The sequence below is a fragment of the Pongo abelii genome, chromosome Y, assembly GCF_028885655.2.
Source record: "Pongo abelii isolate AG06213 chromosome Y, NHGRI_mPonAbe1-v2.0_pri, whole genome shotgun sequence".
Classification (NCBI taxonomy): Eukaryota; Metazoa; Chordata; class Mammalia; order Primates; family Hominidae; genus Pongo; species Pongo abelii.
Genome location: NC_072009.2, coordinates 58,114,642 through 58,138,247, shown reverse-complemented (window position 1 = coordinate 58,138,247; position 23,606 = coordinate 58,114,642). Strand labels below are relative to the sequence as shown.

Below are 23,606 nucleotides of genomic sequence, written 5' to 3'. Positions count from 1 at the left end.
AGCCTTGAAAACCCTACAGACTCCTCTAGAAAGCTCCTAGAACTGATAAAAGAATTCAGAAAAGTTTCCAGATACAAAATTAATGGACAAAAATCCGTAGCTCTTCTATACATCAACAGCTACCAAGCAGAAAATCACATCAAGAACACAACCCCTTTTACAATAGCTGCGAGAAACAACAACGACAACAAAAAACAAAACTTAGGAATATACCTAGCAAAGGAATCAAAAGACCTCTACAATGAAAATTACAAAACATTGCTGAAAGAAATCATAGATGGAGCCAAGCACGGCGGTGCATGCCTATAATCCCAGCTACTCAGGAAGCTGAGGCAGGAGCATTGCTTGAACCTGGGAGGCAGAAGTTGTAGTGAGCCAAGATCACACCATTGCACTCCCACCTCAGGGATAAGAGCGAAACTCCCTCTGAAAAAACAAACAAACAAACAAACAAAAAAACACAAGAAAGAAAAGAAATCATAGATGACACAAACAAATGGAAATGCATCCCCATGCTCATGGATGAGTAGAACCAATATTGTGAAAATTACCATTCTGTTAAAGGCAATCTATAAGTTCAACGCAATACCCATCTGAACACCACCGTCATTCTTCACAGAATTACAAAAACAATTCTAAAATTAATATGGAACCAAGAGAGCCATGTAGCCAAACGAAGACTAAGCAAAAAGAACAAACCTGGAGGCATCACACTACTTGATTTCAAACTGTACAATAAGGCCATAGTTACCAAAACAGCAAGGTACTGGTTTAAAAATAGGCACATAGACCAATGGAACAGAAGAAAGAACCCAGAAATTAACCCAAATACTTACAGCCAACTGATCTTCAACAAAGTAAACAAAAACATAAAGTGGGGAAAGGACAACCTTTTCAACACATGATGTTGGGATAATTGGCGAGCCACAAGTAGGGGAATAAAACTGGATTCTCATCCCTCAACTTACACAAAAATCTACTCAAGATGCATTAAGAACTTAAACTTAATTCCTGAATTATAAAAATTCTAGAAGATAACACTGGATAAACCCTTCTAGACATTGGCATAGGCAAGGATTTCATGACCAAGAACCCAAATGCAAATGCAATGAAAACAAAGATAAATAGCTGGGACTTAATTAAACCAAAGAGCTTTTGCATGGCAAAGGGAACAGTCAGCAGAATAAATACACAACCCACAGAGTGGGACCCCAACCCCTAAACCCTGACCCTTAAGCCCTGACCCTAACCCTAACCCAAACCCTTAACCCTTACCCTTTAACCCTAACCCCTAACCCTAAACTAATCCCTAACCACAACCCTCACGCTCACCCTAACCCCTAATTCCTAACCCATAACCTCTCTTAACGCCTAACTCTAAACGTTGTCTCCTAACCCCTAACTCTGACCCCAACCCCTATCTCCAACCCTTAACCCTAAACTTAACCCCTAACCCCTACCCTAACACCAACCTTAACCCTAAATTCGTTACTACGTTTGTATTGACTATGTCGATGTTTATTGTTATGATCGCTGTCTTAGGACTGCACGGCAGCGAGGGGATTGAGGATCTTATATTAATATTTTTGTATTGAGGCAGTGTATTAGCATTACAGGTGCTTGTTACATGAGCAATGGGGCTGTCATATTTGCGGTGCCATGTCTGCATTAAAAATGCTGCATCTGTCTTCGGAGGCTGCGGTGTGGATATTGCACTACGGCCGCCACCCTGAGAACACTGCTCCACCTTCGCTGTATCTCCGAAGTCCGTAGAGAAGAGCACTCAGCTCCGCCCTCGCGATGCTCTCTGGGAATACGCTGAGGGGAAGGCAGCTCCGCCCTCGCAAAGGCCGCAGGCGCAGGGAGGCGCACGGCGCCGGCGCGGGCGCAGGGAGGCGCACGGCGCCGGCGCGGGCGCAGGGAGGCGCACGGCGCCGGCGCGGGCGCAGGGAGGCGCACGGCGCCGGCGCGGGCGCAGGGAGGCGCACGGCGCCGGCGCGGGCGCAGGGAGGCGCACGGCGCCGGCGCGGGCGCAGGGAGGCAGAAGGCCAGTGAGGGGAAATTGAGGCACCTAGGGCAGAGAAAAAAAGATGCGCCGCGAAGCAGTGTCTGGGTCATCCATGGACGAACGTGTCTTCCCATCAGCCCTTGCGCTGGGCCCAAGGGACCCTGGCATCCCTGGTTCGCGCCCAGGGTGCGCCTAGGGCCACTAGGGGTACCCCTACTCGGACAGAAGGCCCATGAGGGGAAGTTGAAGTTTTTGGGAAGAGAGCTGAGGCACCAGGAGCAGAAAAAAAAAAAAAAAAAAAAGACCGCGCCTCAGAGAAGCGGGGCCTGGGTCCCCCACGTATGAAAGTGCCTTCCCATCAGGCCCTACGCTGGGCCCGGTGGACCCTGGTGACCCTGGTTCGAGCCCAGTGTGCGCCTTGGGGTACCACAAAGGGAACAAAAGGTCCATGAGAGGAAGGTGAGGCACCTGAGGCAGAGGGACAAAAAACGCGCCGCCGAGAAGCGGTGCCTGGGTCTCCCACGGAGGAAAGTGTCATCAGCCCCTTCGCTGGGCCCTGGGGACCCTGGCGTCCCTGGTTTGACCTCAGGGTACGCCTCGGGCCACTAGGGGTACCCCAAGGTGGGCAGAAAGCCTCTAAGGGGAAGGTGAGGCACCTGGGGCAGAGAAAAAAAAAATCTTCGCCGCGGAGAAGCACGGCCTGGGTCCCCCACGGACGAAAGTGTCTTCCCATCAGTCCCTGCACTGGAACCCGGGGACCCTGGTGTCCCTGGTTCGAGTTCAGGGGGTACTTCGGCCGCTAAGTGCACCCCAAGGGGGATTTGGGGGCACAAAGCCCATGAGGGGAAAGTGAATTTTGAGGGAGGAGAGGTGACGCACCTGTCACAGAAAAAAAAAAAAAAACTCGCGCCGTGGAGAAGCGGGGCCTGGGTCACCCACGGACTAAAGTGCCTTCCCATCAGCCCCTGCATTGGGCCCCATGAACCCTGGCGACCCTGGTTCCAGCCCCAGGTGCACCTCGGGCCCGCTAGGGGAACCCCAAAGCGGGCAAAAGGCCCGTTAGAGGAAGGTGAGGCACCCAGGCAGATAAAAAAAAAAAAAAAAAAACTGCGCCGCTGAGAAGTGGGGCCTGGGTCCTCCACGGACGAAAGTGTCTTCCCATCAGCGCCTGTGCTGGGCCCCAAGGACCCTGGCGTCCCTGGTTGGGCCACAGGGTGCGCCTCAGGCCGGTAGCCGTACCTCTAGGCGGAGAGAGGGCCCATGAGGGGAAGGTGAAGTTTGAGGGAGGAGAGGTGAGGCACCTGCGGCAGAGAAAAAAAAAACAACAAAAAACAAAACAAAAAAAACCTCACCTCGGAGAAGCGGGCATGGGTCCCCCACGGACAAAAGTCCCTTCCCATCAGCGCTGCACTGGGCCCCGGGGACCCTAGCATCCCTGGTTCGAAACCAGTGTGAGCCTCGGGGCCACTAGGGGTACCCAAAGGCGGGCAGAAAGCCCATGAAGGGAAGGCGAGGCACCTGGGGAAGGGAAAAGAAAAAGAAAACCCTGCGGAGGTGCAGAGCTTGGGTCCCCCACAGAAGAAAGTGTCTTCCCATCAGCCCCTGAGCTGGGCCCTGTGGACCCTGGCGTCCCTGGTTAGAGCCCAGGGTGCGCCTCAGCCTGCTAGGGGTACCCCAAGGCGGACAGAAGGCCCATGAGGGGAAGGTGAGACACCTGGGGCAGAGAAAAAAATAAAAAACCGCGCCGTCTAGAAGCGGGGCCTGGGTCCCCCACGGAGGAAAGTGCCTTCAGATGAGCCCTTGCGCCGGGCCCTGGGGACACTGGTGTCCCTGGTTTGAGTCCAGGGTGCACCTCAGGACTGCTAGGTTACCCCAACGAAGGCAGAAGGCCCCTGAGGGGAAAGTGAGGCAGCTGGGGCAGAGGAAAAAAAAAAAAACCGCGCCTCCGAGAAGCGGGGCCTGGGTCCCCCACGGAGGAAAATGTCTTCCCATCAACCCCTGCACTGGGCCCCAGGACCCTGGCGTCACTGGTTCGAGTCCAGGGTGAACTCGGGTCGCTAGGGGTACCCCAACGCAGGCAGAAAGCCCATGAGTGGAAGGTGAGGTTTGAGGGAGGAAAGGTGAGACACCTGGGGCAGAGAAAAAAAAAAAAAAACCCGGACCACGGAGTAGCGGGGTCTGGGTCACCCACAGATGACCCAGGTGACCCTGGGTCACCCCGGGTGACCCTGGTTCCAGGCCAGGGTGCGCCTTGGGCCCGCTAGGGGTACCCAAAAGCAGGCAGAAGGCCCATGAGGGGAAGGTGAGGCACCTGAGGCAGAGGAAAAAAAAACTGTGCCGCGGAGAAGCGGGGCCTGGGTCCCCCACAGACGAAAGTGTCTTTCCATCAGCCCCTGAGCTGGTTCAAGACCAGGGTGCCCTTTGGGCCTCTTGGGGTACCCCATGGCGGGCAGAAAGCCTATGAGGGGAAGGTGAGGTTTGAGGGAGGAGAGGTAAGGCACCTGTGACAAAAAAAAAAAAAAAAAACTTGCCGCAGAGAAGCAGGGCCTGGGTCCCCCACGGATGAAAGCGCCTTCTCATCAGCCCCTGCGCTGGGCCCCGGGGACCCTGTCATCCCTGCCTCGAATCCAGGGTGCGCCTCTGGCCTGCTAGAAGTAACCCAAAGTGGGCAGAAGGCCCATGAGGGGAAAGTGAGTCACTTGGGGCAGAGAAAAAAAAAAAAAAACGCGCTGCGGTGGCCTGGGTCCCCCACAGGTAAAAGTGTCTTCCCATCAACCCTTGCGCTGGGCCCCAGGGACCCTGGCGGCCCTTATTCGAGCCCAGCGTGTGCCTGGGGCCGCTAGGGGTACCCCAAAGGGGGCAGAAGGCCCATGAGAGGAAGGTGACCCACCTGGGGCAGAGGGAAAAAAAAAAAAAAACGCGCCTCGGAGAAGCGGGGCCTGGGTCCCCCACGGAAGAAAGTGTCTCCCCATCAGCCCTTGTGCTGCGCCCCAGGGACACTGGGCATCCCTGGTTCGAGCCCAGGGTGCACCTCGGGCCGCTAGGGGTACCCAAATGTGGACAGAAGGCCCATGAGGGGAAGGTGAGGCGCGTGGGGCAGAGAAAAAAAATAAACAAACTGCTCTGCCCAGAAGCGGGGACTGGGTCCCCCACGGACGAAACTGTATTCCTATGAACCTTGCGCTGAGCCCCAGGGACCCTGGCGTCCCTGGTTTGAGTCCAGTGTGAGCCTAGGGCGGCTAGGGGTACCCCAAGTCGGACAAAAGGCCCATGAGGGGAAGTGAGGTTTCAGGGAGTTGAGATGAGGCACCTGTGGCAGGTGTCCATCTGTAAACTGTTCATCCATGTGAGCCCTGATGTCCACCAGGGGCTGGATATCCCCCTGGGGCTAGATGTTCACCTGAAGCCTGGTGTCTACCTGGGGTCTGATATCCAGGAGAGGCTTAGTTATCCACCTATGGCCATCTGGAGCCAGATGCCCACCTGAGGTTTGGTGTACACCTAAGGCCTTGATATCTACCTGGGGCTTAGGTGTTCATGTGGGGCCTGACGTCCACCTAAGACCATATGTTCACCTGAAGCCTGGGTGACCATCTGGGTTATGATGTTCAGCTGGGGCCCAGAGTTCAGCTGGGGACTGGGTCAACCTTCTGCACACCTGGGGACTAGGTACCCACATGGGCTCCGGTGTTCACTGGAGCCTGATGTCTACCTGAGGCCTTGTATTTACCTAGGACCAATGCATCCACCTGGGGTCTGAGTGCCCTCATGGAGCCTGGAGTTTTCCTGGGGCCTGGGGTCTGCCTTAGGCTTAAGTATACATCTGTGGCCTGATGTCCACTTTGGGTTGGATGTCCACCAGGGGACGGATATTCTGTAGGGGCCTGAGTGTCCACCTGGTTTGTGATGTCTACGTGGGGCCTTGTGTTCATCTGAGGTTTGATATCCACCTGGGGCCTGGACATTTGCCTAGAACCTGATGTATAGCTGGTGCCTGAAGTTCATCTATGGCTGGTGTCCCCCTGGGGCCAGGTAGTCAACACGGGGCCTGAAGACCTTCTAGAGTTCAGTGTTCACCTGGGGCCTGAAGTCCACTTAGGGCTTGGGTGTCCAAACAGGGCCTGGTGTCAGCTTGAGATTTGTGTATTTACCTAGGGCCTGGTTGTCCACTTGGGGCTTGATTTCTTACTTGTTTTTTGTGTTAATCTGGGGTCTAGTGTCCACCTGGGGCCTAGGTATCCACCTAGGGACTATTGTCCAGCTGGAGACTAATGACTACCTATGGCATGGTAATCATCTAAGGCTATGTTTCACTTAGGTACTTGGTGCCAAACTGTTGCCTACTGCTCACCTGGGGTATGGTGTCCACCTGGGGCATATTGTCCACCTGGGGTCTGGATGTCAGCCTGGGGCTTGTTGTATACCTGTATCTCAGATACCCAGATAGGGGTCTGTTTTCTGCTTAGGTGCAGCAGTCCATCTGGTGCTTGAGTGTCAACCTAAGGCCTGATGTCTATGTTGGACCTAGGGTTCACCTGAGGCCTGATATCCACCTGGGGCCTCAATGTCCAAATGGGGCCTGATGCCCATCTTGGGCCTGGGTGTCCACCTGCAGCATGGATGTCCACTGGTACTTTATGTCCACCAGGGGCCTAATGTCCACCTAAGACCTGGTGTTCACCTGGGGTCTCATGTTCAGCTGAAGACCGGATGTCCACCTGGAGCTGAGGAATCCACCCAGGGACTGGTGTTGAACTGGGGCCTGATGACCACCCGGGGACAAGGTACACACCAGGCTTGATGTCCACCTGTCAACAGATGTCCACCTGAGTCCTGATGTCCATCTTGATCCTGGGTGTCCACATTAGGCCTGATGTCCAGCTGGGGCCTAGGTACCCACTGGGGGCTTCCTGTTAACCTGGGGACTGGTGTCATTCTGGGGCCTAATGACCACCTGCATTGTATTATTTACCTAGGGCCTGGTGTCCACTTGGGGCTTGAGTGTAACCTTGGACCTGGCACCCATATATGACTTGGGTATCAAACTGGCCCCTTGGTGTCCAGTTAAGACATTATATGAACCTGGTGCCTGAGTGACCACATGGGGCCAAATGATTACTGGGGGCCTGAATGTCAACCTAGAATCTGAGGTTTTCTAGGGGCCTAGGTATCCACCTGGGGCCTAATGTCCACCTGAGCCCAGTTGTCAACCTGGGGCCTGATGTAAACCTCTAGTTCAGTGTCCACCTTGGGCTTGATGTCAACCTGGAGCCTGATGTCCACCTGAGTACTGATGTTCACCTTTGACCTGATGTCAACCTGTGGACTGTTTATCCACCCATGGCCTGATGTTCACCTGGGGCTGAAAGTCCAACTGTGACCTGTTGTGCACCTGGAACCTAGGCATCCACCTGCGGCCTGTTGTTCAGCTGGGCTGGGACCCGGAGTTCACCTGAGGCATGATGTCCACCTGAAGCTTGATGTTCATCTGGGGGCTGGGTGTCCACATGGGGCCCAATATCCACCTGGAGTCTAGGTATCCACCTGGGATCTGGTGTTCACTCAAGATTGGTGTTCAGCTATGGCCTAATTGCCACCTGGGTCATGGTGTCTACCTTGGACTGGGTGCTCACCTGGAGCCAGTGTTCACTGGGGGCCTAGTGTGCACCTGAGACTAGGGGATGCACCTGGGCCTGGTGTCTACCTGGTGCCTAGGTATCCACTTGGGGCCTAATGTTCATCTGGAATCCGATATCCACCTGGGGCCTTGTAATTACCTGGGGTCTGGGCACCCACCTAGGGCTTGAGTATCCTCCTGGGGCCTTGAGTTTTACTGGGGACTCATGACTGCCTTGGACCTGGGAGTACATCTGTTGCCTAACATACACCTTGAGAGTGATGTCAACCTGGGGACAGATGTCCTCTTGGGGTTTGAGTGTGCACCTGGTGCCTGATGTCTGCCTGGGGACTTGTGTTCACCTGAGACCTGATATCCACCTGGGGCCTGGGCATCCACATGGGGCTGATGTTCAGCTGGAGACTGGATATCCACCTGGGGCTTGGGGATCCACCCAGAAACATGTCAAACTGGGGCCTGATGTCTACCTGGGGACTAGGTATCCATGTGAGGCTTGATGTTCATCTGCGGCCAGACGTCCATCTGATGCTTGATGTCCACCTTAGTCCTGGGTGTCTACTGGAGACCTCATGTCCAACTAGAGCTTAGGAACCTACTGGGGGCCTCGTGTAAACCTGGGGACTGGTATGCAGCTGGGTCCTAATGATCCCCTGGGGCTTGAGTGTCAACCTTAGGTCTTGTGTTCATCTTTGACGTGGTGTCCACCTGGGACTTGGGTATCAACCTGAGGACTTGGTGTCCAATTGAGGTGTCATGACCATCTGGGGACTGAATATCAATCTGGGGTCTGATGTAAACCTCCAGTTCAGTATACACCTGGACCTGGTCTTCACTTGGGGCCTGCTGTCTACCTGGGCCTTGCTGTCAACCTGGGGCCTGATGTAAACCTCTAGTTCAGTATCCACCTGGGGCCAGATGACTTCCTAGAGACTTATATTCACTTTTGACCTGATGTCCACCTGGGGACTTGCTATCCATGCATGGTCTGATATTCACCTGGGGACAGATGTTCAACTGTGGCCAGAAGTGCACCTGGGGTCTGAGCTTCCCACCTGGAGCCTGATGTTTAGCTGGGGCTAGAGTTGACATGGAGAATGATGTCCACCTGAAGTTTGATGTTTACCTGGAGCCCGATACCTACCTGGTGCCCAAGTATTCTCATGTGCCTAATGTCCACTAGTTGGCCTGGTGTTCATCTGAGTGCTTGGTGTCAACCAGTGGCTTTATGCACACCTGGATTCTTGTGTCCTCCTGGGGCCTTATGCGTACCAGGTGTCTGGTGTATCCCTGGGGTCTAGTATCCACCTGGAGTGTGGGTGTCCACCTGGAGCCTGATGTTGAGCTTCGACTGAGTGTCAGCCTGAGGCCTGATGTCTACTTAGGGCATAGGTATTCACCTGGGGCTTGTTGTTCACTTGGGGACTAATGTCAACCTTGAGCCTAGGTATCCACCTGGGGAATAGTGTCCAGTTGCAGCCAGATGTCCACCTGTGGCCTGAAGCATGGTTGTTATCCTAAGGTGTTGTATTAGTCCATTTTCACACTGTTATAAAAACCTACCTGATATTGGACAACTTATGAGGAAAAGAGGTTTAACTGACCCACAGTTCTTCAGGCTTAATAGGGAGCATGACTGGGCGGGCTTGGGACACTTACAATCATGATGTAAAGCCAAGAGGAAGCAAGCCCTTTTTACCATGGGGGAGGAGGAGGGAGAGAGAAGGGGGATGTGTTACACACTTTCAAATAACCAGATCTCATAAGAACTCTATCACGAGAACAGCAAGTGGGAAGTCTGCCCCCATGATTCAATTACCTCTCACCAGGCCCCTTCTTCAACCCATGGGGATTATAATTCAACATGAGATTTGGGCGGAGACATAGAGCCAATATCAGGTCTGATGCCCACCTGGAGTCGTGTCTACCTGAGGCTTAATGTAGACATGAGGCCTGGGCATCCACCTAGGACCTCATGTTAAGATAGGGGCTGGAGTTCTTTTGGTGTCTAGTGTATACCTGGGAGCCAGATGTATAACTAGAGCCTGATGTTTCAGATGGAAAGCTGGGCCCCAGGTGCTCATCAGATCCTAGGTGAAAACTCAGGCTTCAGGTGCACATCAGACTCCAAGTGGACACATAGGCCCCAGGTTGATACCAATATTTCAGGTAGACTCTGGGTCCCAGAAAAAGCCCCACCCTAGGTGGACAGCTGAACCTGAGTAGACATCAGGCCCCAGATTGACATCTGGCCCCAAGTAGATTCCTAGGCCCAAGGTGAATACTCAATCTCCAGCCCTAGGGGAATTTAGTCTTAGGTGACTAAGGACTGGTGTTCCTCTGGGGCCTCATGTCTACCTGGGCCCTGGGACTGCACATGGAGCCAGATGTCTATAAAGGGCCTGAGTGCCCACTAGGGCCTGAGGTTCACCAGGGGCATAGACATCCACCTAGGACCTCGTGTCCACCTAAAACCTGGTGTTCACCTGGGGCCTGGTGACAACCTGGGATCTGATGTTCATCTGAGGCCCAGAGTTCAGTTGGTGCCTATGTGAGCCTGGAATCTGATGCACACGAGAGGACTAGGTGCCTACCTGAGGACTGGTGTTCATGGGGAACTGATGTTCAGCTGAGGCTTGATGACCAACTGGGTCCTGGTATCTTCCTGGCACCTTATATCCACCTGGGACTGCATGCTTACCTAGGGCCTGGTGTTCCCCTGGGGCCGGGTGTGCCCCTGAGACCTGGGGTCCACCTGGGCCTAGTATCCACTTGGGACCTCATATCCATCTGGAACATCATGTCCACTTGGGGCCTTGTAGTTACCTAGGGACTGGGTGTCCTTCTGGTGCTTGAGTGTCCTCCTGGGGCCTGGGGTTCTCCTCGGGCCTGGGTGTACATCTCTGGCCTGATGTCCACCTTGGGTTGGATGTCCACCTGGGGACAGATGTTCACTTGTGGCCTGAGTGTCTATCTCATGTTTAATGTCTACCTGGGGCCTGGTGTTTGCCTGAGGCCTTATATCCACCTGGGGCCTGGGCATCCATTAGAGGCCTGAAGTCTTCCTAAGACCAGGTGTTTAACTGGGGCACAGACTTCTTCCGGAAGCCCAACATTCATCTGGAGCCTGAAGTCCACCTATGCCTGTTGTCTACCTGAGGCCTATGTGTCAACCTAGGGCCTGATGACCACCCTGAGTTCAGTGTTCACCTGGGGCCTGACATCTGCCTGGAGTCTGCATGTTCACATAGGGCCTGATTTTGATTTGGGGCCCAAGTATTTACCTAGGGCCTGGGTGTCTACTTAGAGCCTGACTTATACATGGTTCATTGTGTCAACCTGGGGCCTGATGTCCACTTAGGGCCTAGGTAAGCTCCTTATGACTAAAGTCCACATGGAGGCTGAAACCATCTCAGACCTTGTGTTAACCTAGGGCTTAGTGTCCACCTGAGGCCTGCCTGGGAACTGGTGACCCCCTGGGGTCAAGGTATCCACCTTGGGCCTGATGCCTACCTAGGCACGAGTGTACACTTTGGGCCTAGTATGCACCTGAAGCTTGGGTGTCAACCTGGGTCTTGATGTACACCTTTAGTCAAGTGTTTAACTAGGGCCTGATGATATACTGTAGCCTGATTTACACCTGTGTACTGGGTCTCCATCTGGAGCCTGATGTCCACCTGCAGCCAGATATCCACCTGGCACCAGATGTCTACCAGGAATCTGGGTCTCCACCTTGAAAATGATGTATTCCAAGAGACTAGGCATGCACATTGGGCCTGGGGTTCACCTGGGTCCTGATGTCTACCTGAGGCTGGTATTGAACTGGGGCCTGTGTGTTCACTTGGAGCCTGATGTTCATTTGAAACCTGGTGTTCACCTAGGACATGGGTATCCACCTGGATCCTGATTTTCAGGTGGATATCCTGATTTTCAGGCCCCAGGTGAATATCAAGCCCTAGGTAGATACCAGGCCCCAGGTGGATACCAGGAACCTGGTAGACATCAGGTCCCAAGAGGACACTAGAACCCAGGTGTACATTAGGCCACAGGGTAACACGAAGGTCCCAGATGAATACCAGGCCAACTTGTGGACATCAGGCCTGAGAAAGGTCCTTGGGCTCCAGGTGGATGTCAGGCCCCAGGTGAACATCCAGCACTCAGATGAACATTAAGCTTCAGGTAGACATCATGCCTCAGGTGAACTCCAGACCCCAGCTGAACATCAGGCCCCAGGTGGATGCCCAGGATCCGGGTGCACATCTGGCCACAGTTGGACATTCAACCCCAGGTGACCATCAGGCCATGGGTGAATACACGGTTTTCTGGTAGACATCAGATCAAAGGTGAACATCGGTCCCCCAGTGGACATCAGGCCCAAGGTGGACACTGAACTAGAGGTTTACATCAGGCCACATGTTGACACCTAGTTCCAGGTGGACATCAGGCCCCAGGTGGATACCTAGGCTCCCAGTGAATTTCAGACACCAGATTGACATTCAGACCCCCAGTGGTCATCTGGCCTCATGCAAACACTCAGACCCCAGGTGCAAATGATGTCTCAACTGGACACCAAACCCCAAGTTTGATACCCAAGGCCCAGGTTGACACCAGGTCCAAGACTGACACTCAAGCCCTAAGTGAATACCAAATTCTAGGTGAATAATTCAACCCAGGTGGTCATTAGGACCCAGCTGGATACCAGTCCCTAGGTTAACACAAGGCCCCCAGTGGGCACCTAGGCACCAGCTGGACATCAGGCCCTATGTAAACACCTGGGTCTCAGGTGAACATCATGCCCCAGGTGGACATCAGGCCCTTGGTGGACACGGGGCCACAGGTGGACATCTAGCCCCTGGGCAACATCCAGCCCCAGGTGGATGCAACCATTTCCATGGATAAACCATTCCCCGGTGGATATCAGGCCTCAAGAGGATGGCAGTCACCAGGTAGACATCAGGCCTCAGATAGACACCAAGGTCCCAGAGGTACAGCAGGCCCCAACCAAACCCCAGACTCATGTGGACATCAGGCCACAGGTAGACACCAAGCATTAGGTAGATACCTTACTTTAGGTTGACATCAGACCCAAGGTGGACACCCAATCCCCAGGTGGACAATCAGGCCCCAGGCACACATCAGGCCTTAAGTGGACACCCAGGCCCCAGGTTGATATCCAGCTCCCAGGTGATCACCAAGCCCCAGGTAGACACCAGGCCATAGGTGAGCAACAGGATGCAGTAGGTCATCAGGCCACAGCTGGATACAAGTACCTGGTGATCACAAGGCCCCAGTGGGACATAGATCTAAGACAGACATCAGGACCCAGGTGTACATACAGGCCTGAGGTGGAATTCACCCTGAGGGGGACATTCGGCCCCAGATGTGCATCAGGCCTCAGGTGAATAACCAGTCCCCAGGTGGACATTAGCCCGCAGGTAAATCACAGTCCCCAGGTGCCTACCCAATCTGCAGGGTAACATTAGGCCCCTGTAGGATCCCAGGCCCCAAGTGGATTCCTAGGCCCCTGGTGAACATCAGGTGCAGGTGTCCAAGCAGGCCCTGGGTGGACATAACTGTGTACAGGTAAGGAGTTGACCTGTGGGGAGGATGAGCAGTCAGCAGCCCACTGGGGTCCTGGGTAGGTCTTCTGGAAGGAGGAGGCCGAGGGGATGGAACCTTAAAGAAGCGACCTCACTTCCTTGGCAACAGACCCTAACAGAACTTAGAATTCTGGTAGCCAGGCCAGGCACGGTGGCTCACACCTATAATCCCAGCACTTTGGGAGGCTGAGGCAGGAGGATCATGAACTCAGGAGATCGAGACCAGGCTGACCAACATGGTAAAACCACATGTCTACTAAAAATACAAAAAACAAACAAGGTCAGGAGATTGAGACCATCCTGGCTAACACAGTGAAACACCGTCTCTACTAAAAATACAAAAATTAGCCAGGTGTAGTGGTGGGTGCCTGTAGTCCCAGCTACTTGGGAGGCTGAGTCAGGAGAATGGCATGAACTCGGGACGCGGAACTTGCACTGAGCCAAGATCGTGCCACTGCACTCCATCCAGCCTGGGCATCAGAGCGAGACTCTGTCCCAAAACAAACAAACAAACAAACAAACAAACAAACACAAAAAGCTAGCCAGGTGTGATGGTGCATGTCTCGTGCCTGTAATCCCAGCTACTCAGGAGACTGAGGCAGGAGAATTGATTGAACCCAGTAGGTGGATGTTGCAGTGAGCCGAGATCATGCCACTGCACTTCAGCCGGGCCAACAGAATAAGACTGTGTCTCAAAAAAAAAAAAAAAAAAAAAATCCCGATAACCAGGCACCCACATCCTAGAATTAGCCCCATAGCCAGCTCACTTGGTGGGAGATGCTGAGATGCTCAAGAGAGCAAGATGTTCTTGTGCTGCATCCCCACATCTCAAGGCTCCTGCTTCAGGAATGGCAGGAGTGAGAGCCTTTCTTTTCCAATGATGCCCTTGTAGGCTCATCCCTCACCCCAGATGCCTCTGGCCATTTGGCAGAACGCCCCCCCCCCCCAAGGTATCACAGGACAGGAGTCACCAGGTAGAAATCAGGCCCCAGATGGAGCTACCAGGCCAGGCCTCACCAGTGATCCCACCAGGGCCACATCTGCACATTGTCCTTGTCCAGCTGGAGACTCTGGAGCTCCTTGAGACACAGGCATATAGTGAGGTCACCTGCAGTCTGGAAGCGTTTCCAGGGACAATGTTTTCAGTCTGAAATTCCTTTAAATTCAGTGAGGTTGTTTTCATATTTGGAAATTCCAGTGGAAAGTGAGTGATATTGGTGACCTCTCTCCTTTTTCAGCTCCGGCTTCAGGTGCAGAAATACAGCTATTTCCAGTGCCAGCTGTTGAGCCAGTGCCAGCACCAGGGGCAGAGACCCCTCCAGGGACAGCACTGGAGCTAGAGGAAGCTCCAGATCCCTCCTGCCACTGCCCTGGGACTGCCCAGGACCAGCCCAGTGAGAAGCTGCCTGACTTCATGGCACCTCCTGTAGAGCCACTGACCTCAGCTCTGGAGCTGAAAGTGTGGCTGGAGCTAGAGATGGCAGAGAGGGGGTGACCAGCACAGCTCCAGCCAGCAGCTCCCACACTGCTTCCAGTCCTGGGCACAGTGGAAGCTATGGAGGCAGAGACCAGGGTGTGCAACCTGGGCTCCTCTGCCTCACTGGAGAGGGACTTCCCTCATTGAGCAGAGCAGCAGCCCTGCTGCTGAAGGGCCTGCTGCTACTGCTGCTGGGGGTGTTTGCCTGCCTGCAGGAGGTGCTGGAGAGCAAGAAAAGGAGACTGTGAGGAGGGGTTCCAGCAGGTCCTCCTGCTCCCAGAGGCCACCTCCTCCTCCAGGCATGGAGGTTTGCCCTCAGCTGGACATCTGGGCCATTTGACTCTAATGTGCTACCCAGGATGGCCTCTTCCTGACAGGTGGACAGGGGTTGAGGGGGGCAGGGGGCATTTCCAAAGGAAGCTTTTAAACTCAGCAGCTGCACCCTAGAATCTCCATGCTGGCACCTGCCCAAGGATTTATTCATAGCTGAACTAAGAATTTCAAATTTCTACCATAACACTGAAATAAAGTTTGACTTTTTGAAACCTCCTCGACTTCTTTCACTCCCTAATATTGTAGATGGTGTTTTTGAGGTGACGTTGAAAACCTCTGATAGTTATGTGTTTTGCTGTGGTTCTTTGTGTGATTAAATTACCATCTGATCAAGTGATATTGAAATCTCTTCAGGTATGGGTTTTAGAAGACTTTGACCTATTTTTGCTTGTGTTGAGTCTCCCTCCAGCTTTGTGGAAAGAGGGATCATGTAGGTTCATTTCTCAGGCGGATCAGTCACCTTTTGCCATCAAAGATTTACCATCCATTTCCAGAATTTGGTGTACAAGTTAATATTTTGGTGTTTTTAGCTGATCTAGGGTCAAAACAGAATGCCATAGATGAGGAAGCTTATAAACATATTTGTTTATCTTGGTTCTGGAGATGGCAAAATTCAAGGTCAAGTGGTTAGCAGATTCCATGTCTGGTGTGGGCTTACTTTGTGATTCATAGACAGCCATGTTTCAACCGTGTCCTCACATGACAGAACGGATGACAGAGCTCTCTATGGTGCCTTCAATAGAGGCTACTAATTCCACTCATGTGGTCCCTCCCTTCATGATCTAATCATTCCCCAAGGCCCTACCTCCAAATATCATCACATAAGGAATAAGATTTCAACACATGAATTTGAGGGGGACAATAACATTTGGTCTATAGCATCAGGTTACCCAGAGCCTTATGCCTTCAGAGGAAATCCAAAATCATCTATAAGTATTTGCTGGTCCCCTCTGGGCTTAGGGAAATCTTTAATTGCAGCTCTTGATTCAGCTTGGTCCAAGCTTAAATTCTACATTTGCCTGCATAAATTGTTCATGGGACAGAGGGAAGTTTAGAGGCAACTGACCATTTGGAATTTTAGGACAATTGATGGAAGAGGGCTTGGCAACAGGATGAGAAGTGGAGGGACAATAGAACAAAGGCACAGAAGGAGAGAGCACAATGAGAAAGGAGAAGAGGGACATCTGGACATAAGGGACAACTGGAGAGCAGGGAAGGGAATTTTACTTGGATTTTAAACTCAGACCACATATCACATCAGAATCACCTGAGGGAGACATTTTCAATGCATATTCCTGGGTTTTTTCTCTTGGAAATTTTTATTTCTTACATCTTGAGTTGTGCTGATTTATCCATATTTATCACAAGAATTTTGGATAATTCTTACATTGGGAGGCCTAGGCAGTGGATCACTTGAGGTCAGGAAATCAAAACCAGCCTGGCCAACATGGTGAAACCTCATCTCTGCTAAAAATACAAAAATTAGCCAGGCATGGTGGTGCATGTCTGTAGTCCCAGCTACTTGGGAGGCTGAGGCAGGAGAATCACTTGAATCAGGGAGGCAGAGATAACAGTGAGCTAAAATCACGCCACTGCACTCCAGTCAGGCAACAGTAAGACTCCATCTCAAAAAAAAAAAAAAAAAAAAGAATTGTGGATAATTCTGATGCAATTAGAAAACAAAGCAGAGCTTGACAACCAGTGGATTGGGACCTATATCAGGAAGATATTTGATTATGTAAAATAACTGCAAAACAAACTGAAGGGGAGTTATTTTTAAATGCTTGAATAGAATTATGTAATTCAATTCTTCCTATGTACGTAGTCTGACCACATATTTGATATCTGCTATACTAAGATTGGAAATGTGTAGAAGTTTTTTTTAAAAATCAGGTAGAAGCAAATGCTGAGAGATTTTGTTATCACCAGGCCTGCCCTAAAAGAGCTCCTGAAGGAAGCACTAAACATGGAAAGGAAAAACCGGTACCAGCCACTGCAAAATCATGCCAAATTGTAAAGACCTTCGAAGCTAGGAAGAAACTGCATCAACTAATGAGCAAAATAACCAGCTAATGTCAAAATGACAGGATCAAATTCACACATAAAAATATTAAATTTAAATGCAAATGGACTAAATGCTCCAATTAAAAGACACAGGCGGGCAAATTGGATAAAGAGTCAAGACCCATCAATGTGCTATATTCAGGAAACCCATCTCACGTGGAGAGACACACGTAGGCTCAAAATAAAAGGATGGAGGAAGATCTACCAAGCAAATGGAAAATAAAAAAAGGCAGGGTTGCAATCCCAGTCTCTGATAAAACAGACTTTCAACCAACAAAGATCAAAAGAGACAAAGAAAGCCATTACATAATGGTAAAGGGATCAATTCAACAAGAAGAGCTAACTATCCTAAATATATATGTGCCCAATACAGGAGCACCCAGATTCATAAAGCAAGCCCTGAGTGACCTACAAAGATACTTAGACTCCCACACAATAATAATGGGAGACTTTAACACCCCACTGGCAACATTAGACAGATCAACGAGACAGAAAGTTAACAAGGATACCCAGGAATTGAACTCAGCTCTGCACCAAGCAGACCTAATAGACATCTACAGAACTCTCCAGCCCAAATCAACAGAATATACATTTTTTTCAGAACCACACCACACCTATTCCAAAATTGATCACATAGTTGGAAGTAAAGCTCTCCTCAGCAAATGTAAAAGATCAGAAATTACGACAACCTGTCTCTCAGACCACAGTGCAATAAAACTAGAACTCAGGATAAAGAAACTCACTCAAAACTGCTCAACTGCATGGAAACTGAATAATCTGCTCCTGAATGACTACTGGGTACATAAAAAAATGAAGGCAGAAATAAAGATGTCCTTTGAAACCAACAAGAACAAAGACACAACATACCAGAATCTCTGGAACACAGTTAAAGCAGTGTGTAGAGGGAAATTTATAGCACTAAATGCCCACAAGAGAAAGCAAGAATGATCCAAAATTGAAACGCTAACATCACAATTAAAAGAACTAGAAAAGCAAGAGCAAACACATTCAAAAGCTAGCAGAAGGCAAGAAATAACTAAAATCAGAGCAGAAATGAAGGAAACAGAGACACAAAAAACCCTTCAAAAAATTAATGAATCCAGGAGCTTGTTTCTTGAAAGGATCAACAAAATTAATAGACTGCTAGCAAGTATAATAAAAAAGAAAAGAGAGAAGAATCAAATAGATGCAATAAAAAATGAGACAGGGGATATCACCACTGATCCCACAGAAATACAAACTACCATCAGAGAATACTACAAACACCTCTACACAAATAAACTAGAAAATCTAGAAGAAATGGATAAATTCCTCGACACCTACAACCTACCAAGAATAAACCCGGAAGAAGTTGAATCTCTGAATAGACCAATAACAGGCTCTGAAATTGTGGCAATAATCAATAGCTTACCAACCAAAAAGAGTCCAGGAGCAGATGGATTCACAGCCGAATTCTACCAGAGATACAAGAAGGAAATTGTACCACTCCTTCTGTAATTATTCCAATCAATAGAAAAAGAGGGAATCCTCCCTAACTCATTTTATGAGGCCAGCATCATCCTGATACCAAAGCCAGGCAGAGACACAACCAAAAAAAGAGAATTTTAGACCAATATCCTTGATGAACATTGATGCAAAAATCCTCAATAAAATCCTGACAAACTGAATCCAGAAGCACATCAAAAAGCTTATCCACCATGATTAAGTGGGCTTCATCCCTGTGATACAAGGCTGGTTCAATATACACAAATCAATAAATGTAATCCAGCATATAAACAGAACCAAAGACAAAAACCACATGATTATCTCAATAGATGCAGAAAAGGCCTTTGACAAAATTCAACAACGCTTCATGCTAAGAACTCTCAATAAATTAGGTATTGATGGGATGTATCTCAAAATAATAAGAGCTATCTATGACAAACCCAGAGCAAATATCATACTGAATGGGCCAAAACTGGAAGCATTCCCTTTGAAAACTGGCACAAGACAGGGATGCCCTCTCTCACCATTCCTATTCAACATAGTGTTGGAATTTCTGGCCAGGGCAACTAGGCAGGAGAAGGAAATAAAGGGTATTCAATTAGGAAAAGAGGAAGTCAAATTGTCCCTGTTTGCAGATGACATGACTGTATATCTAGAAAACCCCATTGTCTCAGCCCAAAATCTCCTTAAGCTGATAAGCAACTTCAGCAAAGTCTCAGGATACAAAATCAATGTGCAAAAATCACAAGCATTCTTATACACCAATAACAGACAAACAGAGAGCCAAATCATGAGTGAACTCCCATTCACAATTGCTTCAAAGAGAATAAAATACCTAGAAATCCAACTTACAAGGGACGTGAGGGACCTCTTCAAGGAGAACTATAAACCACTGCTCAATAAAATAAAAGAGGATACAAACAAATGGAAGACATTCCATGCTTATGGGTGGGAAGAATCAATATCGTGAAAATGGTCATACTGCCCAAGGTAATTTATAGATTCAATGCTATCCCCATCAAGCTACCAATGACTTTCTTCACAGAATTGGAAAAACCTATTTTAAAGTTCATATGGAACCAAAAAAGAGCCCGCATCGCCAAGTCAATCCTAAGCCAAAAGAACAAAGCTGGAGGCATCACGCTATGTAACTTCAAACTATACTACAAGGCTACAGTAACCAAAACAGCATGGTACTGGTACCAAAACAGAGATATACATCAATCGAACAGAACAGAGCCCTCAGAAATAACACTGCATATCTACAACTATCTGATCTTTGACAAACCTGAAAAAAACAAGCAATGGGGAAAGGATTCCCTATTTAATAAATGGTGCTGGGAAAACTGGCTAGCCATATGGAGAAAGCTGAAACTGGATCCCTTCCTTACACCTTATAAAAAAATTAATTCAAGATGGATTAAAGGCTTAAACGTTAGACCTAAAACCATAAAAGCCCTGGAAGAAAACCTAGGCATTACCATTCAGGACATAGGCATGGGCAAGGACTTCATGTCTAAAACACCAAAAGCAATGGCAACAAAAGCCAAAATTGACAAATGGGATCTAATTAAACTCAAGAGCTTCTGCACAGCAAAAGAAACTACCATCAGAGTGAACAGGCAACATACAGAATGGGAGAAAATTTTCACAACCTACTCATCTGACAAAGGGCTAATATCCAGAATCTACAATGAACTCCAATAAATTTATAAGAAAAAAACAAACAACCCCATCAAAAAGTGGGCAAAGGATATGAACAGACACTTCTCTAAAGAAGACATTTATGCAGCCAAAAGACAGATGAAAAAATGCTCACCATCGCTGGCCATCAGAGAAATGCATATCAAAACCACAATGAGATACCATCTCACACCAGTTAGAATGGCAATCATTAAAAAGTCAGGAAACAACAGATGCTGGAGAAGATGTGGAGAAATAGGAACACTTTTACACTGTTGGTGGGACTGTAAACTAGTTCAACCATTATGGAAGTCAGTGTGGCAATACCTCAGGGATCTAGAACTAGAAATACCATTTGTCCAAGCCATCCCATTACTGGGTATATACCCAAAGGAGTATGAATCATGCTGCTATAAAGACACATGCACATGTATGTTTATTGTGGCACTATTCACAATAGCAAAGACTTGGAACCAACCCAAATGTCCAACCATGATAGACTGGATTAAGAAAATGTGGCACATATACACCATGGAATACTATGCAGCCATAAAAAATGAAGACTTCATGTCCTTTGTAGGGACATGGATGAAATTGGAAATCATAATTCTCAGTAAACTATCGCAAGGACAAAAAACCAAGCACTGCAGTTTCTCACTCACAGGTGGGAGTTGAACAATGAGAACACATGCACACAGGAAGGAGAACATCACACTCTGGGGCCTATTGTGGGGTGGGGGAGGAGGGAGGGATAGCTTTAGGAGATATACCTAATGCTAAATGGTGAGTTAATGGGTGCAGCACACCAGCATGGCACATGTATACACATGTAACTAACCTGCACATTGTGCACATGTACCCTAAAACTTAAAGTATAATAATAATAAAAGAAAAAAAATCAGGTAGAAGCACAGAAAAAAAGCAGTTGGAGAGAAAAGAAAACTAGCTATTGTCTGGTAACAAGTGAAAAGAAGGCAAACGAAGTAGCATATTTTTGTTCATTGTTTGACGGCATCTCAATTATGATCCCAAATACTTTTTTCTAAGGAATCCAATAATACAAGTATTCAGAGTGGAGTACCAACACTGATTTACTGGGAAAGAGAAGTGTACTCTGTTTTGCTGCATAATGTTGAGGGAGAAGGAAAGGAAAATTAGTTGAGTAAACAAGTAAGAGACTGGTCCTCAGGGAAGCTGTCTGCCTGAAAAATCACAACTACTGCACCTACAGATAAGCCCTGAAGAGATAAGCATGCAGGGTCCAGCACAGGTGCCTTCTGTTCTTTATGTAATTGGCAACCTCCCAGGTAAAATTTTCCTCCCTTTTTCAGGCATATATATGGTGCCCTCTGTGGGAACTTGCACAGGGAGTATGGGGCTTACCTAAAACAAACCCATAGTTATACAAACAAGAGAAGCCCACTTTGTGCTTGACTGGAGACATACCCACAGCTGGATATATAAAGGGAATTGTGCAGACAGTTTTATATATAGCTGAGAGGAGTTTGTTATAAAAGCTTTTTGATTCAACTGTAAAATGGCAATCCACTTGGACCCCCTTGTCTCTTGCAGAGAGCTTCCTCCTTTTGCTTATTAAACTTTCACTCCAACCTCACCCATGTGTCCCCGTTCCTTAATCATCTTGGTGGTGAGATGAAGAACTCCAGGTGATACCTCACAAGAAAGACTGCTACATTGTGGTGCATTGGCAAGACTGCAACTTAAAGAAGTGTGACTTTCAATGCTGCTGAATTATTTTTTCTCCTACCCAATTGAAAATAAAGGATGTAAAGTGCTTAGGTTGAACACAAAGTCCTCTGCTCTAGGTAACATCTTCAGCAGCCACATTAGCAGAGGGATGGGTGGTAATGGTGGAGTAGATATCTCTTTGCTTGGGACAGGGTGTCTGCTTATGTGTTAAACAAAATTGTATGGTATATATTTCATTAAGAAATCTGCTAAAAAATGAAGCAAAACAGGTTCATGTTCTTAAGAGGCACAGTATTTGCTACGGCAGCAAGACCAAAAGGCTTAAGTAACAAAAATGTGCATAGTAGTTACATTTTCATCTAAAGAAAACAACGTGAGCATCTGTATATGACAAGAACTTATGCAAAAAATATTTTTTAACTGAGCTAGAAATAATTTTAAACATAACAAGTGTTATCACTGTATTCTGAGGTAATATATTGTTTGTATAAAGATCTTATAAATAATAACTTATTTAAGTTGTTCATCATTTAAACAACAAATAATTCTTTGGAATCTACAAAATGCTGGTTTTGTTCCAGGCACTAAATGTACAAATTGATTTAAAATATGTGTTCTTAGAGTGTGGTAGATTAAAAAATACAAAATAGGCAGGGCACAGTGGCTCACACCTGTAATCCCAGCACTTTGGGAGGCCAAGGCAGGTGGATCACCTGAGGTCAGGAGTTTGAGACCAGCCTGACCAACATGGTAAAACCCCATCTCTGCTAAAAATACAAAATTAGCTGAGGGTGGTGGCCTGTAGTCCCAGCTACTCGGGAGGCAGAGGCAGGACTATCGCTTGAACCCGGGAGGTGTAGGTGGCAGTGAGCTGAGATTGCACCATTGTTCTCCAGCCTGGGCAACCAGAGCAAAACTCTGCCTAATACATATACATATATTATGTATACATACATATATTATGTGTATATACATATATTATGTGTGTGTATATATATATATATACATATATTGTGTGTATATATATACATATATTATGTGTATATACATATATTATGTGTATATATATTACACATATACATATATTATGTGCATATATATTGCATATATATGTGTATATATTACATATATACATGTGTGTATATATTACATATATACATGTGTGTATATATTACATATATACATGTGTGTATATATTACATATATACATGTGTGTATATATTACATATATACATGTGTGTATATATAACATATATACGTGTGTATATATAACATAAACGTGTGTGTATATAACATATACGTGTGTATATATAACATATATGCGTGTGTATGTAACATATATACATATGTGTGTGTATATAACATATATGTGTGTATATACATAACATATATACGTGTGTATATACATAACATATATACATGTGTGTATACATAACATATTTACGTGTGTGTATACATAACATATATACGTGTGTATATATAACATATATACATATGTGAGATATATAACATATATACATGTGTATATATACATATATAATATATACATATATGTATACATATAATATACATGTATATCTGTCTAATATATATACATATATTGAATATATA

At 48.1% G+C, this 23,606-nt stretch overlaps 1 pseudogene; it reads left to right on the top strand.

Moving 5' to 3' along the window:
* Positions 1–6,572: 6,572 nt before the first annotated feature.
* LOC129053341 (uncharacterized protein C2orf27A-like) lies at positions 6,573–15,060 on the top strand (annotated as a pseudogene).
* Positions 15,061–23,606: the final 8,546 nt, after the last annotated feature.